The 26,249-nt window shown below is 38.5% G+C and overlaps 1 long non-coding RNA gene across 1 annotated transcript; it reads right to left on the bottom strand.

The window, feature by feature from the left end:
- Nucleotides 1-2,215: 2,215 nt before the first annotated feature.
- Nucleotides 2,216-24,825, bottom strand: LOC121921378. Its single transcript, XR_006101931.1, has 3 exons — nt 24,777-24,825; nt 4,470-4,562; nt 2,216-2,276 (listed from the first exon to the last, which is right to left on the bottom strand). It is a non-coding gene; the product is annotated as an uncharacterized LOC121921378 (long non-coding RNA).
- Nucleotides 24,826-26,249: the final 1,424 nt, after the last annotated feature.

The following is a 26,249-nucleotide window of genomic DNA, read 5'->3' as shown; positions in this document are numbered from 1 at the left end:
TATATGTGAGAAAAGGAAAGAAAGAAAGAAAGAAAGAAAGAAAGAAAGAAAGAAAGAAAGAAAGAAAGAAAAGAATAACACACATAATCATGGTTCATAATTCAAATTCATCTTCTTTCTTCTTAGGTATCACTGAAACGATACTAACTTGACACATACAAATTAGAATTGGAAAACAACAGGTTATCACACAAATCATAACCACCACCATAGCTATTACCATAAGGATTTCCTTTTACCCATACAGCAGATGGCCACAAATCACTCAGCCATCCAAAAAGAGACCAATTCTCTTCTGTGTCTTTAACTCCTTCAATATCATTTTACAAAAAACCTTTTGCAGCTAACAAATAATCTAAGGCTAATCTCTGCTGCATTATCATTTGACTTAATTCTTCAATTTCAAATTGTAACATTCATACTATTTCTCCAGTAGCATTTATTGATTTTTCCAGTCCGTAGGCAAGTCACAGTATGCTCTTCCAATTTTCCTGTGCTATCATTCCCAGATATGCTCCCAAAGTGAGGATTCCTGTGAAAGCTCCTTTGACAGCCCTCCCAATTGATGTACCATCTGACGATATCTATGATCACAGTGTCAGAGCAATCTGGTCCTAAAACCCCACCACAGGCATCCCACTTTCGCCTAACTTGGAGATCCTGAGACTTATATACAAGAACTGGAAAAATCAAGTATCCCACCCCTACACATTGATAGTTTCCTGGATGAAAATTGGTAGTCCATTTGTCAAAGAGGAACCACATGTTCAGGTCTTGAGGTTACCAACCAGAACATATGCTTCCCTGTCCCAACCCAAACATAACACTCCCATTTACATGAAACATTGGGTATTTTGGATACCTCTCATTCAATTCAGTTTGATTTAAGTCTTCTGGCATATAACTTTGATTATAAGTTCTATACAAATAAAATTTATTCATAGGTTCTGGATCCTGAAGGGGCTAAGTCCGATTTGCCCCTTGGAAGTCTTTCCATCTCTTGCTTCCTGTGATTTAATCCTAGAAAAGAAAATATACAACCAAACAAACTTGTTATTTTTCAACTCAATATACTTTTATCTGGTTTCGGTGGACCCATTTCAGTTTTCCATCTTTTTCAATTAAATAATTGGTAGGCCATATATGATCCATTATGATATATGGCCCCTTCCACTTGGGTCTCAGAGCATGCTCTTTTGTTCCCAAATGGAGGTACAACACTTGAGTTCCAAATGGTATCATTTCTTTTAACTCATTTTTTTTTCATGATCCAAATCTACAGTTTCATTTGTTCTTACTATATTTGAGTTCATACAAATTGTACGTTTTGATTGCAAATAGGGTTTCTATTTTTTTTTTCATTCTTTTCAGTCTGTTTTAATGCCATCAATTTTATCTGCCACATTGATTCTTTTATTTTATAATCCAAAATTTTATATCCTGACTAAAAATCTGTATGAACCCAACATTTCAATCTTTTTATTTTTCAAAAATATTTTTCTATCGTTCCCATATAAAGCTAATATAAACTAATGATGTAGGTGCGCCCACACCTCAGGTTTAGCAACAGCTCAGGTTCAGCACAGCAGCAGCAACAGCAAGTATAACCAGGAGCTGAAAATCAGGAACAGCTGAGGCAAGAAGCAAGCAGAAAGCAAGCAGGAAGCATTTTGGAGGACATAGAAACTGAATGATTAAATTGACTGTACTTGAATAGTCAATTGACTATTCAGTCAATTGACTGCAGCTTCTAGCATTCCTCAGTACTGGGTACATCTGCTAGAAGCTGATGGAACATGCAGTCCAACAATAGTTGGACTCCATAACTCCACTGAGTTCAGTGCATTATAGTATGTGCTGAAGAGAGCAGGGGACAGAAAAAAGAGAATTAGAGCTTGAAAAAGTTTTGGACTACAGCTCCCACAACCCCTCCTTCCAGCTATAAGACTTGTAGTCAAAACTGATCCCAGCTTGTCTTCTTCACTCAATCTTCTTCATAAACTATACCAAGCTACCTCCCCCTCACCCCAACCCATCCCACACAAAATGTATGACATTTTCTGTTCTAGCTTTGACAAATTTCAATCCTGTCATTGCAAAAACAAGAATAACACAAAATTTTAATACCTCATAGGGCAGGTGTTTGCCAGGTCTGTAAGATTCAACGCTCAGTCGAATTCACTTCTGGCCATGGAATGGAGAACACCAACTTGTCCTTTGCCTCAGGCAGCAAAATGCTTGAGCCTGTTCCTGTTTCTAATGCCAGACTAGATGTTCTGTCAGCACAAGCAGAGAGTCTTTTACTTTCTCAGGCCAAGCTGAGCTTGGTTGATTATTTCATTCTATGTCTCTTGCTAATGTGTGAAAATTCACACACTCTTGCACTCCTGTGGTTTTATTGCACTGATGCCGTAAATCAATAAACGTATACTAACTTCAAAAGGAATTTCCAACCCCTATACTTTTTTGCATGTGAACCATGTGAAAATTCTCACACCTAGGTTATCATGTGGCAAATTTCTTGGCTCGTACATAAATTAATTAAAGGGGCTAAGAAATCAACAATTTGTATGTTTAGCGAATCATGATGAATTACCGTCCATATACATGTAGGGTGAATTACCGTATACATGTAGGGTGTGCTCAGAAGTCAGAGCAAAGTCAGAGGTCACTGGCAAGGACTGCTGCCACCATCTCTCTCAAGCATCCAACACCTGCTGTGAAGTTTTGTATCATATCATTCAAGGCTAATGCTGTGTTACCATGCATGTAGAGTTGCCACATTGAATATGGGACAGGGCTCCTGCTGTTTTAGTAGTTAGCTGATTCTCAGTCGGGAAGGTTTATTCTAAAATTCTATCTTGAGGAGCTAAGGCAGCTCTCCTCACTCAACCCAAGCCCACCTTTTAGCTGATGCAGCCCTCTCCATACCTATTTACTAGCCAGTGGTGGGGTGATGGTGGCGGTGGAAATACATTCCTATAACTGGATGCACAGCAATGACATCACCCTCTAAGACCTCAGAACACAGAGGAAGCTTGTTGCTGAAGAAGAGAGGACACAATTCTCTGCCACTCTCTTTCCACTTCCCTCAGCCAGTAAATAGCTCTGTTAGGGGGATACTGCATCAACCAAAAGATTCTGTAGTTCTTCCTAATGGAACATTACAGTATCTGAGATGGCAGCAAGAAGGAAGGGGTGTGCACCGCTCTACAGGGCAAGCTCCCGGGGCTCCAGGGAGGTCACTCCCTCTCAGGCTTGCCTTTTCCCAACCCCTGGACCAACAGACATATACTAGGAAGCTTCAGGGAGGGAGAGCTTTGGAAAGCTGAGAAGCTGAACAGGACACCCTGGAAAGAGAAGAAGCCAAGCCAGACAAGAGGGCAGAAGGACACACCCAGCAGAGAAAAGAGGAGAGACATGGTCACCAGGATGCAGGGAGGGGAGGATAAAAGGGGGCCACAGCTGTGTAGGAAGGGAGGGAGATGCCGATGCAGGGAGGACGTGAGGATTCCAGAGAGGTGGTCTAATGAAAGGAGTTCCTGGCATAAAGAAAAACATGAATGGGAATCTATGGAAAAACTCTTAAGACTCCAATGGAAATAGGAAACCCAGGGAGGAGATGTCTGTGTATGGAGACTGGGAGCCTCCTCAGGCATATCTGTGGGGTGAGTGAAAACCTGAGTAGGTGACTTAAACCTTATATTTTCTTTTGGGGAATTTTGAAGGGATCTTTTGTTAATGAATTTTTCTTTAGCCTTCCTTGAATAGTCCTCGGCTCTTAACTCAAGCTAGATGGATACTCATGGGCAGACAGGCTTAACCCTGCCCTCCAGGGTTGGGGGCCAACATGGTAAGCCTCTCGCTTAGAGAACTGGCCAAATATTAAAGCAATGGTAGATCTGTCATGTATTCACTGTGACAATCCTACAAACTGATCTTGTATCTTCTATGTATTTATCTTGTATGTATTTTACCAAGGACACACTTCAAATCATAGTAAAAAGATAAGCATTTTTAGGCCTCATGTTTTCCTTTAAAAAAAATGTTTGTAAGAACTTGCCCTAAGGCAGTCTTTGTCATTCTGGGGAAAATGTCAAAGGCCTAAATCCAACTGTTAACTCACAACTAGAATACACAAGTTCTCACTGATTCTACTGTATTCAGGCCAGAAGGTGAGTCAAAGTAAGATGTAACCAGTAACTTCCACATAGATATGTTAGCAGGGAAGGATAAAGAAGTAGCTTTTGTTTGATTTGTGGTCACCTTTTTCTGTGTTTATATTATTTGTATGAAACGTTAGTCCCTCTGCCACTATGTGTCATCAATAGATTGTACAGATTTTTGTAATGATGTCTCTTTTCTACTCACTGAGCCCACATCATGGGAACTGTATGGAGAAATGTAATAATTTTGATAAGTTCTCATCAGAAATGAATTGAATAAAATTCTTACTTATTTTTACTCACCAAATTCAATAGGCATAACATCATATTCCTGACATGAAAGATCTGTATTTTAACCTTTTTTGTTTTTTTAGCTGTTAATAATCAAGAGTCTACCTGAAAAAAATAGAATATGATATTAATTTAACATTGATATACAGAGGGAAAAGATCTCAGACTTTTAAGAACAAATTACACAATATCCTTGTGGAAGTGAATCAGTCTTGCTTCCTTCCACATTTGAGATTTTTCAACTGATTTTATTTTTTAAAACTGCAATTTATTTAAATATGAAAGTGCAAATTTTCAAACTGAAAAGTTCTTATTAAAAAAAACCACATAAATTTTTCACCCACTCCTACACTAGCATCAGCTTCAATCCAGTTCCAAGTTTCTCTCCTGACTGACCTTTTCTGTCTGCCACTTTCTAATGCTATAGCTGGAATAAAGATTGCTAGTCTGTTAAGGCTTTGGTGCATCTGCCTGATTCTTGATCAAAAAGAAATTCTACTTGAATGAGTATGCCACCTATAATCAGTGATGTATTTAAGTCTTTTACTCCAAGTCTCAAATCTCTACCTTCAAGTCTCAAGTTGCATCTCAAGTCCTTGAAATATACTTTCAAGTAAAGTCTCAAGTTGAGTCTTAAGTTTGGGAGCCAACTTTAACAGCAAAAGAGGAGGAGGGGTCAGGGTGGCGGCATTTAAAAATCTAGAAAATAAAGAAAACGTGCACAAGGTTGGAGGATGGGTTGGATCATTCTAAAGTTCTTTTTGCCTAGGAGCAGCAGTAGGCAAAACTTGCTCCCAGAGCTTGGGGTGCATTTATTTCTCAAAAGGTGAAAGGACAACAAACGTATTAGCCATTGGGCTACTTGAGGTCTAGTTGGCAGCCTCTCTGCTGCATATCAGAGGATCTGATACAGCAGTCCATTGCCTAACACATTTGCTGTCCTTTTCCCCTCTGAGAAAAAAATGTGCCTCATGATCTGGGGGCAAATCTTGTCTGCTGCTGCTCTTAAGAAAAATGAACTATAGTAGGACCCAGCCTATTTTCCTATTTACAGCAGAGACAGGCTGCCATGCAGACTTCAACACCAGTTTCCAAACCCAGGAATACCAAAGCAGTAACTAAAAATAAAATTAAAAAAAAAAATAAAATACAAATCATGGGTCAAATCAAATCAGTGAATCATTTATGTGGAGTGAAGTCCAAGCTGAGTCATTAAAGGGATTTAAATCCAACTTGCATCTGAGTCAATCAACTCGAGTCTGCATCACTGCCAAAAATCTCTTAAACATGATACTATTCCTCCCTAAACAGTGCCACACCATTTTCCAGCCATGCACTTTTCTATAGCTGAATCCAGTTACCACTCTTTTACTAGTATCTAGTGAACAAATTCAGTGTGCTTCTAAAAATTACTTATAATCATTTAAAAAATATATTTAATTAAATACCAAACAAATAGTTCTGGCAGCAAACTTCAATTAATAGTTTCAAATAACATGTGAGACTTGAATTTTAGCCTGTGCTGAAGGAAATAGATTCTTACACTTCATTTGCATGAAGAAAGTATATTTGTTCTATCCAACCCAAGCTTTTACATAGTTTTCAGAACTGGTTTCTCTTGTTGAATGGGTTATTCTCCCACCATTCATAAAGCAACAACACTGAATGCGGCATTCTTCCATGAACCCTGGAACTTCGACTCTGAAAGGTTTTGAATTTGGTTCTAATTGCTGTGTAAAACTTGAACTTGTACTGACAAAGTGACAAAAAAATTTACTCATTTACTCTGCAATATTTACATTCAATAAATACTGTATAGTCTTTTTGTTCACAGAACTGATCTCTACACATGCTAACCATTGCACTGTGCCATTTTTATCCAGTCTTTGAAGAGTGTTAAGTATATTTGTCATAATAATATAGTTTGAAGGTTAGAAAATGTACATTCATTTCTGGGACAAACATACTGTATATGCCCTTTTATATGTCAGAAAGAGAGAGACAAAGAAAATTCTTATTCCATCAGCAAAATAAAGAGAGGACAAAAATGAAATATGCAGAAGGTGGGGCTGTGCTGAGCAATGATTCACTAGGGGAAGGATGCAGTTATTAGAATACTTCATATATATATCCTAATTGACCAGAAAATAGAAGAACTATAGACAGAGGACAGGGACATATCAAAGAAGGATGCAGAACTGAGGCCAATATGAAAGAGAAGAAAAAATGATGACAGACAAAACACTGAAAGCTGTGAAGGAAAGAACACAAGCAAAAGAAAAGGCTGACAAGAACAGAACCAAAACATTGCATGCAACTGTTCATGAATTAGAACACAAGGATGAAAAGAATTATAACAATCAATACAAAGAAATAGAAAGCAACAACAAAATTGGAATCTGGGAAATTTACACTAAGAATTGGGATGCTATTTGTTCAGCAGAGGAACATAATACATGACCAAGATTAAATAAAAAGTTGATTGAGGCAATATATAGAAGAGCTATATAAAAGAGAAGAAAAGATGAATGGCACATGGGAAGAACAATCATATGAAGATGAAACCCAAATTCTGGAAAGGGAAGTTAAACCAGCACTCCAAACTATTGCTTGTTTATGTCACAACTATTAGCATTACCTTCAGTGATAGATGGGAACACACATACAAAAATCATTACTGAGGATTCAGTGATCCAGCATGGCGTAGTGGTTTGCTCCTTGGACAGCAACTCTGGAGATCTGGGTTCTATTCACCAGTAACAGATGGCATGCCAATAGAACTGCAGCAAACTAGAGGCAGAATTGAATTGAGTTCTAACTAAAAGCTGCCGACAAATACGGAAAATAAAACAATGGCTCACAGATTGAAAATGATCAATATACATTCCCATTAATAAAAAGGTGACACAAAAGAGGGCAGCAACTACAGGACCATTGCATTAATTTCCCATGCAAGGAAAGCCATGTAGCAGAGCAGAGACTCTTGCCAGATATGGAGAGAGACATTCAAAAGGTGCAAGATGGATTCAGGAAAGAAGCACTGGAGATCATGCTGCAAACACACAATGAGTATCTATTAGAGCACAAAGAATTCCAGAACAAAATCAAAATGTGCTTTATAGCCTTTGACTGCATAGATCATGAAAAACTATGAACTGATCTTAAAGAAATGGGAGTACCAGCACACTTGGTTGTCCTAAAGTGTAACCTGGACTCAAGACAGAAAGCTACTGTCAGAACAGAATATGGAGAAACAGAATAGTTCCCAACTGAAAAGGGGATCAGACAAGGCTGCATTCTACCACCCTTTTTATTCAAGTCTAGACATAGAAGAAGGAGGAGTGAAGATCAGAGCAAGGAATATCAACAATCTAAGATATGCAGATGACACCATACTACTATCAGAAAATATCAAAGACTTGAAACAGTTATTAAAAAATGTCATAGAGAAGACTACTAAGGCAGGCTTGCTGTCAAACATTAACAAAAATAACAATCATGGAGAAGCTACAGGGATTCAATATAGAGGAAATGGAAAATCTTGAACTATTTTAATGTCTTCATTGTCAGATTTGGAGTTATGTAAATAATGTGTGGTCGTTATTTTTATTTTTATTTTCTTAATGTTCAATTGTAACCCTCACTTTGTACTTCTTCCTTGATATTCTTCAGTAATCATTCTAAGTCTTTGCTATTTTCTGCTAGTATCATAGAATCATAGAATCATAGAATCATAGAGTTGGAAGAGACCGCATGGGCCGTCCAGTCCAACCCCCTGCCATGCAGGAAATCCAATCAAAGCATCCCCAATAGATGGCCATCCAGCCTCTGCTTAAAGACCTCCAAGGAAGGAGACTCCACTACACTCCGAGGGAGTGTGTTCCACTGTCGAACAGCCCTTACTATCAGGAAGTTCTTCCTAATGTTGAGGTGGAATCTCTTTTCCTGTAGCTTGCATCCATTGTTCCAGGTCCTGTTCTCTGGAGCAACAGAAAACAAGCTTGCTCCCTCCTCAATATGACATCCTTTCAAATATTTAAACAGGGCTATCATATCACCTCTTAACCTTCTCTTCTCCAGGCTAAACATCCCCAGCTCCCTGAGTCATTCCTCATAGGGCAAGGTTTCCAGACCTTTCACCATTTTAGTCGCCCTCCTTTGGACACGCTCCAGTTTCTCAATGTCCTTTTTGAATTGTGGTGCCCAGAACTGGACACAATATTCCAGGTGGGGCCTAACCAGAGCAGAATACAGTGGCACTATTACTTCTCTTGATCTAGACACTATACTTTTATTGATGCAGCCTAAAATTGCATTGGCCTTTTTAGCTGCCGCATCGCACTGTTGACTCATGTTCAACTTGTGGTCTACTTGGACTCCCAGATCCCTTTCACATGTAGTTTAATTCAGCCAGGTGTCCCCCATCCTATATCTGTGCATTTCATTTTTCTGCCCTAAGTGCAGTACCTTACATTTCTCTGTGTTGTATGGTGTTATCTGCATATCTTAAATTGTTAACGTTCTCTGATTTTCACACCTCCTTCATCTGAGTCTAATCCTGTTTCACATATGATATGTACAGCATACAAATTAAATAGACTGGGTGATAAAATGCAGCCTTGCCTGATCCCCTTGATGACTGGATACCATTAAGTTCCTTTTTTCCTAAGAATAACTTCTTGTCCTGAGTATGCATCAGTCCAATCAAATGTGGCATAAATTTCTTCCAAATCAATCCATAGTGGGGTTTTATTTTTCATTTATCAATGCAATTGAAGGATTTGCTGTAAGTTATAAAGCACAGGCTAATTTTCTTTTCAAATTCTTTCATGTGCTCCTTTATCCAGTGTATGTTTGTTACTTGATCCCTAGTGGCTCTTCCTTTCCTGAACCCAGCTTGGACATCTCACTCAATAGATCCCCCTTTCTTGGGGATTAGAATGTTTATTAAGCATTTCCAATCTGAGGGCCATTGCTCCTGGTGACTTTTTCTCCCAAACATTCTGGGTGTTACTTCCATATCACTTTCTAAAATTGGGCATTCCTCTTCATATGGTTCTTATTCAAATGAATCTGGCACTCTTTTCTCTTTTGTATATAGTTCTTCCATTTATTGTTTCCACCTTTTGATTTCCACTTGGTCAAATAATGTGTTCCCCTGCTGGTTGTAGAGCATCTCCACTCTTGGTTTAAATTTCCCTTTCCCTTTTATTTCTCAGATCTTGTGGCAGAGGTCTCTTAATCTTTCTTTTTTAATTCTATTTTTCTTATTGATTGTTATAAATCTCTTTCTCCATGCACGCAAGTCTCTGAACAATTGCATTCAGGATTGTGACCCTATTGCTGTCATCTTCTTTTGTTTGTCATCTATTTTTAATTGCTTGAAAAGTTTCATCTGTCATCCACCGACATTTCTCTATCTTTTTGGTTGAAGGTGTGTCTAAAGCATTCCTCCTGGCAATGTTCCTGGTTTCAGTCCAGAATTTTTCTGGCTCCTGGTCAAATAGGTTTAATAGAGCAAATCTATTTTTACATTATCTTTAAATTCTACAGGATATTCATCAGGTAGTATTTTAGTAGTATAATTAATTCAATATTCTTCTTTAGCTTTATTCTATTTGTGGTCTGTGGCACATTCTGCTCCTGGTCTTGGTTTTCAAAGCAGGATGGAGCTTCTCCATTTCCTGCTTCCAATTATATTGTCTATTTCATTTCTATATTGACCATCAATAGATGTCCATGTATACAGTTGCCTCTTTGGTAGCCTGAAGAATATACTCGAAATGAATTAACTACTGGTCTCATTCTCCTGCTTCATTTCTTGATCCTAGACCAATTTTCCTTACAGTTTTTGATTCTGCTCTGTTTCCATCTTTTGTGTTTCATTTGCCTATGTTAACAAGTCCTATTTTGGTGTGTAGTCAATTTCATCCTTGACTCATGCACATAATATTTCAGTTTCTTCTGCTGCTGCTTCAGTGGCGCATAAACTTAAATTTCAGATCAATCAAGATAACTGGTTATCAAAAATAAGCAGGAAAGAGTGAGTCTGTGAGCCCATACAGACTGATAAAAAGAGCAAGCTTCCCAGCAGCTTGGGGGCATGGCGTATGCATAACACATGCCCCCAAGATGCCAGGTACATGCCATGAAGCCATCCTGAGCAACCACATGGCAGGAGCATTGCAGCATTGTGGCGGCTTGGCATTTAGATGGCATATGCCACTGATGCCCAGAGAAACCACAGCAGTGGCAGCAAAAGTGCCTTTTTCCCAGCACAAAAAGGAGCAGCTTTCTACCACTTCTTTTTCCTCTGGGAAAATACTGGGTTGTGGGGATGGTGTGGCCCAAACTTGGTGATCAAAGGGAATGTGGCAAGCTGATCCTTTGGGACTGTCTGTTTCACCCCTGTATTTCTCTAACATGACAATATAAGACAAGCACAACATTGTGTGATATGGCAGGAGACAGGGGAGAGAGAACCTATGCTTTTCGCATTGACAGCTGTAATATGCAATATGGAATATCTCACCATCAGTCTCTACTCACAGGGGTTATGAGGAAGGATTGTGTGACTCATGGGAGCTGTAAATAGATATGCATGTCAAGAGCACCCTTTGCTTTCAAAACAAAATAAAACACAAAAAAAAAAAACCACAAACAAATTTCAGTAGTTAAATGGCATACCATATTTTGAAGCCTGAAGTAATTTTTTAAAAAATATCAGGGTATATAATATGTGAGCTAGCCACAGATACTGGCTGTTCCTGGGCCATTTAAGGCATGTCCCTTCTGAAGACACAGAAACCACCTCTTTCATCTCATAGGATATTTTTCAACCAAATTTTAAACAAATTTGCTTTAGAGTTAGGGCGTTTTATGTAAATATGAGGCTGTATTAGCCTTTTGTTAATGAAATGGAGACATAAAATTAAGATCATTACAGACTCTTCACTGACATATCCAGTTTGCTACATTTTGCACATCTTGCTTTATTGTTTCCACATCTTTTTGTTGGCAGATCAGCCTACAAAAGACCAGCCAAGCTATCTACAGCCTACGAATTCTATTCACACAGAGAGGTTACCATAGAAATGAAAGAGAGATCTCATTTACACATCTTGGCAGTACATCTTCTGACAGCTGTACTTGACACATTTGGTAGCAACATTTTCTGAAAGATTTATTTTCCAGAAAAAATAAAACTGAATATACCTCTAGGTAAAGCCAGAAATGGTAATCTAAATCCTCACTTTCCCTCATGTAATCTTACCATTTCAGCTCTTTTTCTTCACATGAAACTAAAAAAAATGAGTCTAGGGACCATCTTCACAACACTCTCTGTCAGTATCCTAAAATTTTGGGTCTTTTTGACACATAAATTGCATTATAATTGTTGCTCTTTTGTTGTTGTTGGAGGCAGTGCAGACTTCTTCAAAAACAACCAAGAGCTGTATATTACCTTAAAGTTCAACAAATTTAGTATGATATAAGTTTCTGTGTACTACAGATGCTTTACTGCTTTGTTGCAATGGAGTGATGCCATCCAATCCTCTGTAATATTTCTTTAAATAGTATTTCTGTTGAGAATGGAGATGCCACATCATGTTAACAAAATAAAATCTTCCCCCTCAGCTAGTATATTCATTATGATGGTAATTTCATTGTGAAATGTAGTTTCAAATCTAACTAGTCTTGAAAAATATACCCTTCCCAGCAGGTAATTTGTGAACACTTTAAATGTTATTGTAAGTTGAACAAACATAGAACACATACAGTTACTCTTCCGATCAGAAGTATAGATAATCTAGGTCTTTAATGATAAAAAGTTATAATCAGCAAGGCAGTCCTTATATGTATAAATGGAAGGACAGATGTATGGATGCATTCAGATTATATCTAGCCTACCTAACAGCAATTGACAGTCACTGTTGTAATAAATATATAAGCAAAAAGGCATTTTTGCACACACAAATAGCATAGTTAATAAAAGAATCTCCACTTAAAACAGAGAAATAAAAATATGCAGCAAAAGGCTAATTTAAAAGGAGTACAATTCACCAAGCTAAAACAGTTTTAGAATGCCAACATAATTTAAAAGGCCAGTTTGGTGATAAAATTACAGAAAGGGAGATACCTCTTTAGGCAGCCATTCTGAGGAGAGTATTTCACAACAAGCCCCCCCCCCCATCCTACAGCATTATAGTACTATGATTCCATTTTAACTGTCATAGCAACATCCTATGAAATCCTGGGTTTGTAGTTTTGTGAGCCCCTTGAGAATTCTCTGGTTAAGAACTCCCCTAGGATGTTACTATGGCAGTGGAAGTGTAATCGTAGCACCATAATGATAGTGTAAGGAAGGGCCCTAGGTGAGAAGACCTTTTAACTTACTGCCACTGGTGGGGCCACTAATGGAAGTTATAACAGTGTAGAGTTTATAGATTATGGACACAGAATTCAGGCAAGAAATGAAGAAAGCAGTATCTCAACTACTGTGTTCCAAAATCACCAAGGTATTTAAAGATCAAAATCAGCCCTTTAAATGGTGGCTGGTGGTCTAAATGGTCAATGTGACTCTTCCAATTATGATTCTATGAATCTACAAAATAAGCCTACCAAATGATCTGGAAGTCATTAGAGATTATGAAGCACTGATGTCATGTGTTCATATTCTCCCAGTCTCAGTTAGTGGTTTTACAGCTGTATTCTGTACAAACTCATGTTTGCAGGCTATTGTTGTAATGGCAGCCTATGTACAAGGTACTGCATCAATATGGATAAGATTTGACTAGGGTCATGGCTGCTAGAGCAGCCTAAAGTGACAGATATCAGCTATGTTGCTGGCTACAAATACTGATCTATTGTGCTCCCAGCTACAAATTAAGACTGTACACATGGATTCCAATTTGGCGGTTCAGTGTCTGATTCAGCAATTCACATCTGGTTGGTTCAGATTGATCCACACCCCCAAATATGACTCTAATTATCTAGCTAAAACCCATAAAGTATATAAGTTCCTGAGTTCAGACATCATGCTCAAATATATTTTAGATTATCATAGGCTTCAGCAAGCCTTGGGCTCGAACACTTTTCTTCCTTAAGATGAAATACAGAAGCATTCCCTTCTGATTTCAATGTAGTTTGTCATGTTGCCCAAACACAACAAATAGGGGGAAAGTACGTAAGTTCTGCATTCTCACCCAGGGCTGAATTAAGTCATGTTAAGTTCCTAAGCTATATCAAGTTTAAGAGACGCATAACATTACAAAAAATGTGAATTATTCTAAAAGAAAAAACTATGCATTTTAGAAACCTCTCATAAACTGAAGCTATAGCTATAGTTTATTCAGTTTGTGCATAAATGTGGCACTATATTCACCATGTGAAATTACAGCTCAGTGCATTGTCCTCATCCTTGAAGACAAAGACATACAGCATAAAGTTTCTCATTCAGGTCTGAGCTATAGCAACAATGATCGAGACAATGGCCTCATCATATTCTCAAATTTGTACTAGTTATGGAAGCACCATGACAATCTATCAGTACTTTTGGTACAAGAATTTATGTCACCACATTTACATCTTGTTATTAAATGATAATGGAAAGAGGGAAGGAGCCACTTTTCAGGTTAGTCAGGTTTTCAAGTGCTGCATTTTAAAAATATTTTTCATGTCGTTGTTTGTTGTTATTGTTTTAATTTTTTATTTTACATAAAATGCAGATGCATATCATTAAAATCAACTCACAGCTTTATATACCCACATTTAATCTATTGTTTTAACTCTATTATTTTCATTCATGTTGTACAGGACATCATATCATCTCTCAATCTTCTCTCAGCTTCCTAACTGTTCTTAATACGGCTTGTTTTCCAGACCTTTTACTATCTTGGTCACTATCCTCTGAACATGTTCCAGTTTGTCAGTATGTTTTTTGAACAGTGTAACCAGAACTGGAAACAGTATTCCAGGTGAGATATGACCAAAGCAGAATACAGTAGTACTCAACTTCCCTTGATATGGATACTATACTCCTGTTGAAGAAGCCTAGAATTGCATTGGCTTTTTGGCCACTGCATCACATTGTTGACTTAAGTTTAACTTATGGTCTACTAATACCTTTAGATAGTTATCACACATACTATTTTCAAGCTAGGTATCACCCATCATATATTTGTATATTTCATTTTTCCTGCCTAAATGTAGTACCTTACATTTATCCTTCCTGAAATTCATTTTTGATTGTTTTGGTCTAGCTCTGCAGTCTGTTAACGTCTGTTCCTATTCTCTGGGATATTAGCTACCCCTCCTAATTTGGTGTCATCTGAAAATCTGATAAGCATACTTTCTATTCCATTATCCAGGTTATTTATAAAGATGCTGAACAACACCATTCCCAGGACTAAATCCTGTGTCACCCCACTAGTCACTTCTCTCCAGGCTTAAAATGAAAAACCTATGAGTACTCCATGCTCAGTCCATCAGTCACATACAAATCCTAAAAACAGCACTGTCTAGTCAACATTTCACTAGCTTATCGGCAATAACATCGGAAAGGGCTTGCCAAAAGCCTTACTGAAATTAAGATACACTACACCTATAGCATTCTGCTGATCTACCAAGCATGTAATTCTCACTATTAAAAAGAGATGAGATTAGTCTGACATGACTTATTTTTTAGATGCCCGTGCTAGTTCTTTGTAATCACAACATTCCTTTCTAAATGTACATAAATTTGTGTTGAATGGTTATTCTAGAATCTTTCCTGATATTTACTTTAAGCTGAGTGACCAGTTATATGTTTTTAACTGTATTTTAACTTGAATTAGTGTAGTAAGGCACGTCTTTACTATCTCTTTACCTATACTGTGCTGAAGTCTCTTTACTCTAGCATTTATTTTATTTTCATCAGGTAAAGCACAATTTTCCTTTAGGGAAAAGATTGAAGCAAAGCTGGTATTATGTAGTACTACCTTCTATGTGTCCTATGTCAGTGTTTCTTTTTTTTTTTTTTTTCTCACAGCAGGCCTACCATTTCCTAGTTCTTCCTCATGCTCTGATCATAGGCAACCCCTACCTATATTATTTTCCCCTTATATAGCAAGACAAGCAAGGCTCATTCTCTATTCTTCTTTTGTGATTTTCCTCTTCTTCTGTTTCTTCTATGTTGCTTTTAAACCTCAGATGTTCTGAAAGTTCTTTTTACATTACCTTCTACCTTCCTCTCTCATTGGAATTGTCTGCTACTGTATCTTTAATATCTTATCTTTAAGAAACTCCCATATATCATGAACCTCCTTCCCTTTGAACATTTCTGACCATGGGATCTCACCCAGTACTTCCCTAAGCTTATTGAAAGCAGTTGTCTTGAAGTCCAAAGTGTATAACTGACATTTGGTTTTCCCTTTCCTCCGTGTAAACATCTCAGAAGAATGTGGTCACACCTACCGAAGGACCCAATTATTTCTACTTTTGACCAGTTCATGCCTGATGGTTATGATTAAATCTAAAGTAGTCAATTTCCTTGTTGCTTTCTCCAGTTATTGGACAATGATACTGGCAACAAGGCAAGTGAGGAATTTGTAGAACCTTCAATTCTTAGTAGAATTTAACTTCAAACAAATCATCAGGATAGCTGAAGTTTCTAATTACTACTATATCTCTCCTTTTTGAACATGTGGTCATTTCATCTTGGAAGGCAGTATCTAAATCTTCAGTCTGGCTTGGGGACCTATAATAGAGCCAATGCAGTGATGTCACTGCTATTTCTCACCACTTTAATTTTTTACCAAATGCTGTCAACCTGTTTTAAGTTGTGGATTTCCTTACAAGTGTACATATACTTCATATATAAAGCTATTCTTCCTCCTTTCCTGGTTTCATTTCCTAATTTCTTTGGTATAGCAGCTATTCAGTAGTGTATAGCCCTCCAATTGTGATACTCACCCCATCAGGTTTCAGTAATGCTATTAGACTGTATTTGCCTCTGTGCATTAGTGTATAGACATATAAGTCCATGCTCTGTGCATTAGTGTATAGATATGTAAGACCTGATATGGAATAGTGAAGGGCAGCTGGAAGGGGAGAGACTCCACCTGCTGCTAAAGTAGCTTAGGGGCTATGCAGGAAGCCCCTAAGGGGCAGACTCCAGCCGCCTTTACAGCTAGATTGGGACCTTGGCTACCACACACTGCAGCCCTGATCTGGCCTTTGCAGATTGCAAAGAGGAGCTTCAAAAAATGGCTCCTTTTTGCACCCTGCAAAGGGCATAATTGCCATAGTGCCACGGCTTTATGGTGCTCCTTTGGTGCTGTGTTCTGTGGATGCAGCAGCAGAGGAGTGCCATGATGCCACATGCTGTGTGGTGCATCACGCAGCGTCACACCAGCCTGGGGGCAGAGCCAGGGTGTGTGTCATATGGATGCCATGCCCCAGGCCAGTTTTTCCTGCCAATCTGCACAGCCCCTTACCGCATCTGAGGAATAGCTCTATACCCACACTAGTGGTATCTTTTCCCCAGATTTTTCTGTGAATGGCTAGGTGTGGGCTTACCATGGTTCAAAGACAAGAAAGCAATGAGAGGGAAATGGTGTCATGCAGTATGAATCACCAAAGGCAGCATTATCAAACTTTTATGGTGGCTTAAAAGCTACATGTGATAAAGATGTAAGGTTATTTGTAGCTTTTGTGAGAAGAATTGCATCCCTACTTTGCGTCTTTGCCTCCTTCCCAACCTTTCTCCGTTGCCCTGTCTCTCTTTTCCTCAGTTCTTTTCTAGCTTTCATCTTTCAGGTCCCCTACTTTTCCTAGTCAGTGTAGTTACTTCATTTGTTTTCTAAAGCAAACACTGCTTCTGTTCTTTCTACAGGTACATATATTCAGGGCTTTATACTTCCTTCGACATGCCAGGAAAAAAGAAAGAAAGAAAGAAAGAAAGAAAGAAAGAAAGAAAGAAAGGGGATGTTTCAGCAAACAACAGTCAGTCAGGAATGGAGGAACAAGTATCAGTCTAGTTGATAGCTTTTCATTTTTGTCAGACAGGGTATACATGTGACACTAGTGATCTAGCAAATCATAAATGAAAGGGTAGACTGACAAATGACAGAGGGAAAGAAATAGGGAGAAATCCCCAGCATAGGTAGCATACTTCTAATACTGCCTTATTTCCCCATGTTGAGACCCAATCTTCCTTAAATCTCTCTTTAAACTGTGATCTGCCAAGCATTAAGACAATATCCTGCTGATGTAAAGAAACAAATATGACAATGCAAGTCTGCACAAGTCTGCACATATAACTAAAACATGTGAAGGACTAGACCAGGTTAGGTGGGCAGGGGGGGGGGTTGCCTTGATTCATAAGAACACCTTGTCTCTATCTAGGAACCATGTTCGACAAACTTCCTATATTGAGTGTATTTACTTGACCCTGAAGGCCAGAGACAGTCTAGGGATCCTGTTGGTCTACCGGCCACCCCGTGCGCTAACAGATTCCCTTTCTGAGCTGACACAGTTGGTCTCGGAGCTGGTGTTGGAGTCCCCCAGGTGTTGGTTATTACCTATAAAGCCCTAAATGGCTTGGGCCCAGGGTACTTGGAGGACCACCTCTCTCCATACAATCCGCCTCGCACACTCAGGTCAGCCGGGAAGCAATTGTTAAGGGTTCCAGAAGCTAGATATACTACCACCACTCAAAGGGCCTTTTCTACCTCGGCCCCCAAGCTCTGGAACTCCCTTCCCGGTGAACTCCGCTCGGCCACCTCGCTGGACCAATTCAAAAATGGGTTAAAGACATACCTGTTCCAGCAGGCTTACCCCTAAACCCTGAAGTACTCCCCCTCCCCTCTCAGCAGCATTTGTCGCTAGCTTGAGATTTTTTAGATTGTAGTAATGTAGATGTATGATATGAGTTAATTTTATGATGGTTTTTATGGTTGTTGATGATGTTATATTGTTGTGTTTTAATACGCTGTTAACCGCCTTGATCTCCGGAAAGGCGGTATATAAATAAAAATTATTATTATTATTATTATTATTATTATTATTATTATTATTATTATTATGTAATAGTGTCCCGCACTCTCTTGGTATTTGGTGAAACTTATGTTTTGCCTGGTATATGTGAGTTTTTCTAAGAACAGTTAGGCCCTCTTCAGACTAACCATTAAGGCCGGCCTGTGAGCAGAGTCAGGGCATCTCATCCAGATGATGTAGACCTTGACTCCACCAACAGGGTGCCATGACACCACATGCTGCTCCACACGGCGTGCAGCATCATGGCGCTCCTCCAGCACTGCCTCCACACGACATAGCCCCGAAGGAGCTCTGCCAAGACCTTTTCAGGGTGCAAAAAGGAGCCATTTTTTTCTGCTCCTTTTTGTGCCCTGGAAAGGCTGGATTGGGGCCATAACGTGCAGTTGCCATGGACCAATCTGTGAAGCCCCTTAGTCTTCTTTGAAATGAGTGTTTTGTTTTGCCTTGTGGAGGACAATATATGATTTGGCATTTGGGAATCAAAGCTCATCTCTGTCTTACACTCAGATGGTCTGGTGATCATCCATTGTAACAGGGGTAGTTTGTTAATAGCCAAGGGCCAACAATCCTATTGCTGTCTTATGCTTGCATAAGTTCCTTTATGGAAACGGCTGGACATTTTTGTCTGATGTGGAGTTCCACATGTGATGTCTCTATGCATGCACATTCAGATGCAGGCTCAGTTGTACATTTTGTTGCCCAGTGTTGGAAAAGTAATGAAAAACTCCATATTCAGGGGTTTACACTACATAACCCTGAAGGAGAATCTTGGGCAACAATGATCAGTTGATACATGTCTAGTGAGGGCTAGTGGCTAATATATTTTTTTCTCCTAATGGGGACAAATCAAATATCAGTGCTGTGTGGAGTTGTGGATGGAAGGAGGAAATAAATAAAGCAGTTTTGGATTTGGAGACAGAGTGGGATGGAAAACTAAGAGATTTTAACTGTAATTGGCTGGACTAGATGCAGCTAGGACAGGTGTATGAGCATGTGTTTACATACAAATCACTCCCTACTATTCATCTGGGAAATTTAAAGTAAGATTAGTAATTGTGCACACTCTATACTGTCACTATACTTTGCTTGTTTATGGTTAAATATAATATGCATTCCAGATGGGACTTTGTCCCTCCCCATCCCTATGGGGTCTCCCATCTCCTCTTTTTGAAAGGGTCCTGCTGTCTTGAGAGTCTTCTGCCACATTCATAATTATCTTTATTCTTTTTTCACCTTTTCCATTCCTCTCCCTCCTCCTCCTCCCGCTGAACTAGAACAAACTTCTTAAAACTCAAACTATTTTACTGCCTAGGTGTGCAAGTAGGGAAACAAGTGGGGAAAAGAGGACTCTCTCGAGCCTAGGGGAGTCCACAAAACCTGCAATGGAGAATAAATTGTGCTGTGAGAATCTCTGTCCTACATTTTTTTTCCCTTTGATTTCCATTAGTGGCTTCTTTTGTCCATTCAGCAACAATTCAGTTTTATCATATATGCTTTCAAAATGCTTTCATATATTGCTTCCTTAGTGGTTTAAAAATCCATCTAAGTCTTTGTTTCTTCCTCCTCTTCTCAGATTTCTTACCTGTTCATTTTTACGATGTGCAATTTTTGTGGCTTTTTCTACTTTGACTTCTATGCTTCAAACTTCCTTCTGTTCCTAAGTGCCCCATTCCTATCTATCTTTCTAAACACATTTCTTCTCTACCACTTCAAAAGTAATCCATCAAAGACAAAAGATCCTTCAAAGATTCATGTGATACATCAGAAGCATAGTGTTTCTGAAGTACGATGAACATTTTAAATATATTTTATACAATATATTGACCAAGATCTAAATAAACTCAGCAATCAAGAATCAATAAAATTAATTAGATTTATGACATTATATTTAGACCTGGGCTTCTGAGCAAGTTCTATGAGTTGTATTAGTATATAGAGTCTTTCTTTCTGTCTATCTATCTATCTATCTATCTATCTTATCGTATAGCATGTGTATATATAGTGTATGTATTACAGATTAGTAAAATATACTGTATTGTATATGTGGATACACAGTACCACATAAGTCAAAAAGAATGATACAAAAGTAAAGCTGTTCTTAATTGGTTTTGCACCACACTTTTTAATCACCCTGTATGTGTGTGTGTGTGTGTGTGTGTGTGTCTGTCTGTCTGTATTATAGACTATTGCTAGGTAACATACATATAGAGAGATAGAATGGAGATATAGTATAATATGGAGCATGCAGACACAAACAAATTACAATATGCCATTCCAGGAAGAACTGGAGAAAATTCTGTATGCTTGTTGACATGGAAAAAAATCAGTTTACTTGAAGACAGCAGGTAGTTAGCATAGTATAATGAATAGAGGTTGGACATGGTCCAAGGCAGTGCCAATCCAAGACATTTTGCTGCCTGAAATAAAGGATAAGATGACAGCCCATCTATTCCTTATAAAAAGCTCACCAAATTTTTAATGTGGCAGTGAGATAGGATCCTCCATACTCTTGCTCAGGGAGATATGAATTCAATTATCTTCTCAGACATGACTCTTACAACATGGTCTTGGGCAAATAACCTCCCCTTAGCCTAACCAAATCCATAGAATTTGTGTGAAATTTAAATAATAAAAATCAATGTGCAAGAAGGCATAGTGTACTAATGATAACTGGAATCCTATTGAACAGTTATGAATGTATAACTATCATAGTTGCAAACTGTCTTGGAAGCAGGTGCTAAAATCAATTGAAGTCGCAAAGCAGGATGATTCCCCAAAGGAACTGAGGGACATTTCCCATTTGTCAACTAATCTGGATTCTGTCTTGGTTCTTATCATCACTATTTGGCCACCTAAGTGTCCAGCTTGTGATAGTGGTAAAAACCAAACAGGCAGAGTTAGCATCAACACTCCACTTAAACCATGACTTTGTCAGATTGTTTGAGTGTTAAAGTTTTCATGACTCAAATTTAGCAAATTGATTAAAATTTCCCAAATTTAAGCCTTGCTCCAAGATAAAATGTTCAGTAGACCAAGAAAATGATTACCACAAGCAAAGCAGCCCAAGTGTTTCAGTGGATACTAAAATGAAGAAGTCTCCTAGGGGCATTACAGACCACACATAGAAAGGAAAAGGGAAGCTCCACAGCTTAGATGCTTATCACACTTTGGACTGAAGAGTCAGTGGAAAGGGAGTCTGAGGCATAGTTTTATTGTAGGTCCTGCTGGCCTCTGGCATTCTGAAAGCCAAATAAGAATTCTTCATGCTAATGCCAGTTTTATCCAGTCCTATAAGATGAGCTTTATTTATTTTGCGGTCTTGAAGACTTTCTTTTTTTAAAAAAAAATCCTTTCATTGTGTGATTTGAAAAAGGTTTCTTTCCATTACAGTTTCTTTGTTCAACAAGCATGTCCAACTTAGGAAGCAAGCTTCAGACTGTAGGCCTTTAAAAAATAATTTGGTATCATTTTATCTCTTTACAAGAAATTAATTGTGAGGAAAGCATTCATCTTACTGAATATGATGAAAAGCTCTTTTTGTATGTAATTACAGAAAAAATGTATTGAACCTATGTTTTCAGTTTATTTGTATTATGCAGAACTCATTATTACTATTCCATGTTACCTGATGTTTCTCATTACCATTACTCATTACCCTCTTTTTTACTCTCTTATTGGTTTCATATTTTTCTTGTGTGCCTTCATGTCATTTCTGACTTATGGTGACCCAAAGATCATGGGGGTTTCTTGGGGAAAAAAATTTCAAAAGGGGTTTGCCTTGTTCTGTGGCTGACAGTATGTGAAATGCACAGATCTCCCAGGTGGCTTCCATGGGCCAAGAACCTAAGCCCAACTTAACAGCCAGCAGTGGCACTGGGTGAAGGTCTGTCTTGCTGCTGATCAAGGTACAGGGAAGATGAAATTCCATCCCCTTCCAATGAGCAAGCGAGACTACAAGGAGTATTGTCACACAGTGGCATCACTAGGGGGTGCGGACGGTGAGGATTGCACCAGATGACACTCTAAGGAGGGGTAACACCACTGTTCCTCAAACATCTGCATTTCGGCAGAAATGGGCTGTGACATTCACCTGTTTCTCTTTAAAATGCTGAAGAGATGGTGTGAGTGGGGTGAGGCTTAATGGGGGGGGGGACAAATGAGAGGCCCTGGGGTTTTTAAAAAATAAAATTTCAAATTTCAAAATTTTATATTATTTTAAAATTAATTTTTTAATTTAAAAATTGTTTAAAAACATCACCTCCTACCAGATTTTCACTTTAACTACATGGAACTATATATATGTAAACACATTTATTCTGTGCATATGATTTTATAATTTAAAGGTTTAATTTTAAACCCTTTAGGGTGTTCATGTCACAACTACTGCCATTACCTTCAGTGATGTCCATGAATTACAATTTATGAATAGATTAGTACAAAAAACATTACTAAGGTTTCTATATGGGTGTGGTATAGGAGGAGGTCAATGGGGAGAGGACACCATGTGTTACTGCACCAGGTAATACCAACCCTAGTGATGCCATTGTTGTCATCCTTTGACATGTGAAAAGTACAATACTAAGTAAGTAAACTCAAAATTGCCATCTTTTAATGATACTTAATATCTGCTACCTGAGCTGGCCCCTTCACTCAGTCCACTGTGCAGAACTGGAGTCATGCTCACCTTGTGTTCAGCCAGATGTAGATAGACTCTTGGGCCCTTCATATCCTAGTCCATGGGGATTCCCCATGAGACCCGCTAAACTTAATTAGCCATTTTATACCCTTTCTCTTGTTTTAACACTTGGTTATATATTACAAAACTATATACAGTAATAAGCCATCCCTCCATTACAAATAACACACACATACACAAACACACCAGCTTCATATCTGACATACTTAAAGTATAGTTCCATCTGTGTTTGGCTGTGGAAAAAAGGATTACATCATGGTGAGAGAATCCATGCTGTCAGGCAATAAGTGCAAAATCAGCCAATTAAGAAGCACTTGTAGCATATGTAAGGAGCATAGTTTAAGAAGTGACATTCTGGGAAATCTGAGATCACAGTCTCCTTACAACCATGGAGCAACATTTATATTTTAATGGAAAAAAGTAAAGCTGCCTCTAGCTATTTTCAAGATCGTATTTGCTGCCAATGTCCTCATGTAGCAATGACGACAGATTAATTGACAGCAGGCATTCAGAAAAATCCAAGAAATTTCTTATTGTGACAGATAACAGGCAGGTGTCTGCACAGGGAGAGAAATGAGTCACTGAAAAAACTCAGCATAAACTTTCTCTAAACAAAATGGCTTAAGCATTTTCAAAACAAGGTGTAATTTGGGAGAAAGTCTTATGCACATATAGGCAAAGTACAGAGCTCTTTTGGTTCATTCTGAAATTGGCATGGTCAAAGGCTTGTATGGTTTATCTCTAGTCCTAATCCCCTTTAGCTGTAAACCACCTTGTCTGAATACTCACCCGCCAGGCCACTGTCAGTCCAGCCATTCCTCATGCCAGACAATGATGAACAATTTACTGACACATTAATCCGGTATCACTCCAGCAGAAGACTGACCTCTGGCTGAGGTTCAGGAGAATTAGATGTAATATGTTTCACTACCCAGGACAACCAGAAAGAGAGAAGGTTGAGGCTGGGGAAAGCAGAGGGAACTGTAAAGCATCCAGCATGTCTGTGGCACTCAGCAGGATGAAAAGAAACATAAACAGCATCATTTTTCATTCACAAGAAAGAGCTTGTTATAAGAAGAAGAAGGAAAGGAAGAAAGCTAATTATTTTTATTTATTTATTTGTTATGGTATTATACCCCACCCTTCAGCCCTAAAGGCTATTAATGAAGAAAAAGGAAAATCCTTTCCACAACATTGCAAGAAATACCTTACTCAGTCCCTGAAGCTCTGTTCATACACTACCTAGGATATCATCAGGTTTGCATAACCAACAGTCTCATCTTATGCTCCAACAGCTTGCACATCACACATCACGTTATCACATCAACAACACATTACCTTTTTTCTCCCCCACCCCCTCTTTCTCCTTTTTATGCTACAAGAGACTAACATAGCTACTTCTTTGAAAAATAAAACCAAAAGGAAGTATTTCTTACTTATTGTAGCCTATGAACTTTTTAGACTGGCCTATAGGAGAGGTATGAGTGGAAGCACCTGGACATATTTTCCCAATTATTATTACATTTCTTTTGACTTTATCTTTAACTACCTCTCCTGTATCTATAGAACTGTGTCCATAACTGCCTCACCTGTAACTATAGAAGTGTGTAGCTTTGTTGTAGTGGTGGTGGTGATTGTTGGTGGATCATCATTGTCGTCATCATTTTTATTCACCTCTCCCTGTGGGTCAAGATGGGGAACAACAAAAATTAACACAAGACATAACATTACTTAAATTAACATATAAAACATATAAAACCAATACATACTAAAATCCATTAATTAATACTTTAAAAATCATAATTTAAAAACAATCTGGATAGATCCAAAAGAAGAAGAGATTGGACTTTAATGCTTATTTAAATACAAACAGCATATTAGGCTAGTGATGAATCTCTTCTGGCAGGTAATTCCACATTCAGAGGGCAGCTCAAAAAAAAAAAGTCTTCTAGGTGAACAGTCAGTTTGGGTTGACTAAGGTAGATGTCTTCCAGAGGACCTGAGTGTGTGGGGTAGGTTATATGGAAGAAGGTGATCCTGTAAGTAACATGGAGCCAAACCATGTTAGCCTTTAAAGTTAATGTCCAGCACTTTGTATTTTGTAAAATAGCTTTCCAAGATGCTGAATATGTTTCGAGATAAGATCAAACACTTGGTCTTTTGAAGCAGACTCACAAGAGTGGATTCACTGGCCTACTGGCATCAATTGCCACTGACTAACAGATGCAGAGAAAGAGACTGGCCCAGTCACAGGGAGTTTCAAGGCTGAATAAGCATTGAATATATGAATCCCTAAACCTAGTCTTACCATTATAGCATACTGGTTGTCCTCTGAAAATTAATTGCCAGGAATTATACAAAGTCCCTGGCAGTTATTTTACAGAACATGATATCATAATCATGGACTGATAAAACAGTCTAAGCACTTATAATGAGATTATGGAGATTATCTCACTGCACTTTTCCATCCTTCCCTCTTAACCTCAGTGTGGGATGAAAACTTTTACGGACATTTATTGCACACCTCCATGTCCAGGCTGGAGGCATCCCATGGTCAAACATGGCATCCTGTACCCAATCCAGACTTCTCCTGTAATCCCAGTCTTTCAAAAAGTGCCAGAGAAGTCTGGATTGTATACAGGATGTCATGATCAGGTACGGGATGCCTCCAGCCTGGGCATAGAGATGTGTGATAAAATCTGTCCTCAAAAGTTTTCATCCTGAGCTAAGGTCAAAAGGGAAGGACAGAAAAGGGCAGTGTGATAATCTCCTATGTGAAACTTGTTCATTGATTTATCTGCCCGCTGTCCCAATCCTCTGTGTTCATTGGTTTAGTGGAATATCTGAAAGTGAATTTGACAAGAACACAACTGTACAGAAGCTCTTCAACAAAGCAAGCCTGAGACATTTTATTGTTTGACTCATAGCTGCAGATGACACCTTTTACATGCCTAAATCAAGGGTCATAATGCTTAAATTCAGTCAAGTTATTTTGGAACAACAGGCAGAAAATCCATTCTTAGCAGTAACAACATAATGATAATAACTTAAATAAGTAATCA

Source organism: Sceloporus undulatus, chromosome 2, assembly GCF_019175285.1.
Source record: "Sceloporus undulatus isolate JIND9_A2432 ecotype Alabama chromosome 2, SceUnd_v1.1, whole genome shotgun sequence".
Taxonomy (NCBI): Eukaryota; Metazoa; Chordata; class Lepidosauria; order Squamata; family Phrynosomatidae; genus Sceloporus; species Sceloporus undulatus.
The sequence above is the reverse complement of the archived record's forward strand: the minus strand, read 5'-3'. Positions and strand labels throughout refer to the sequence as shown.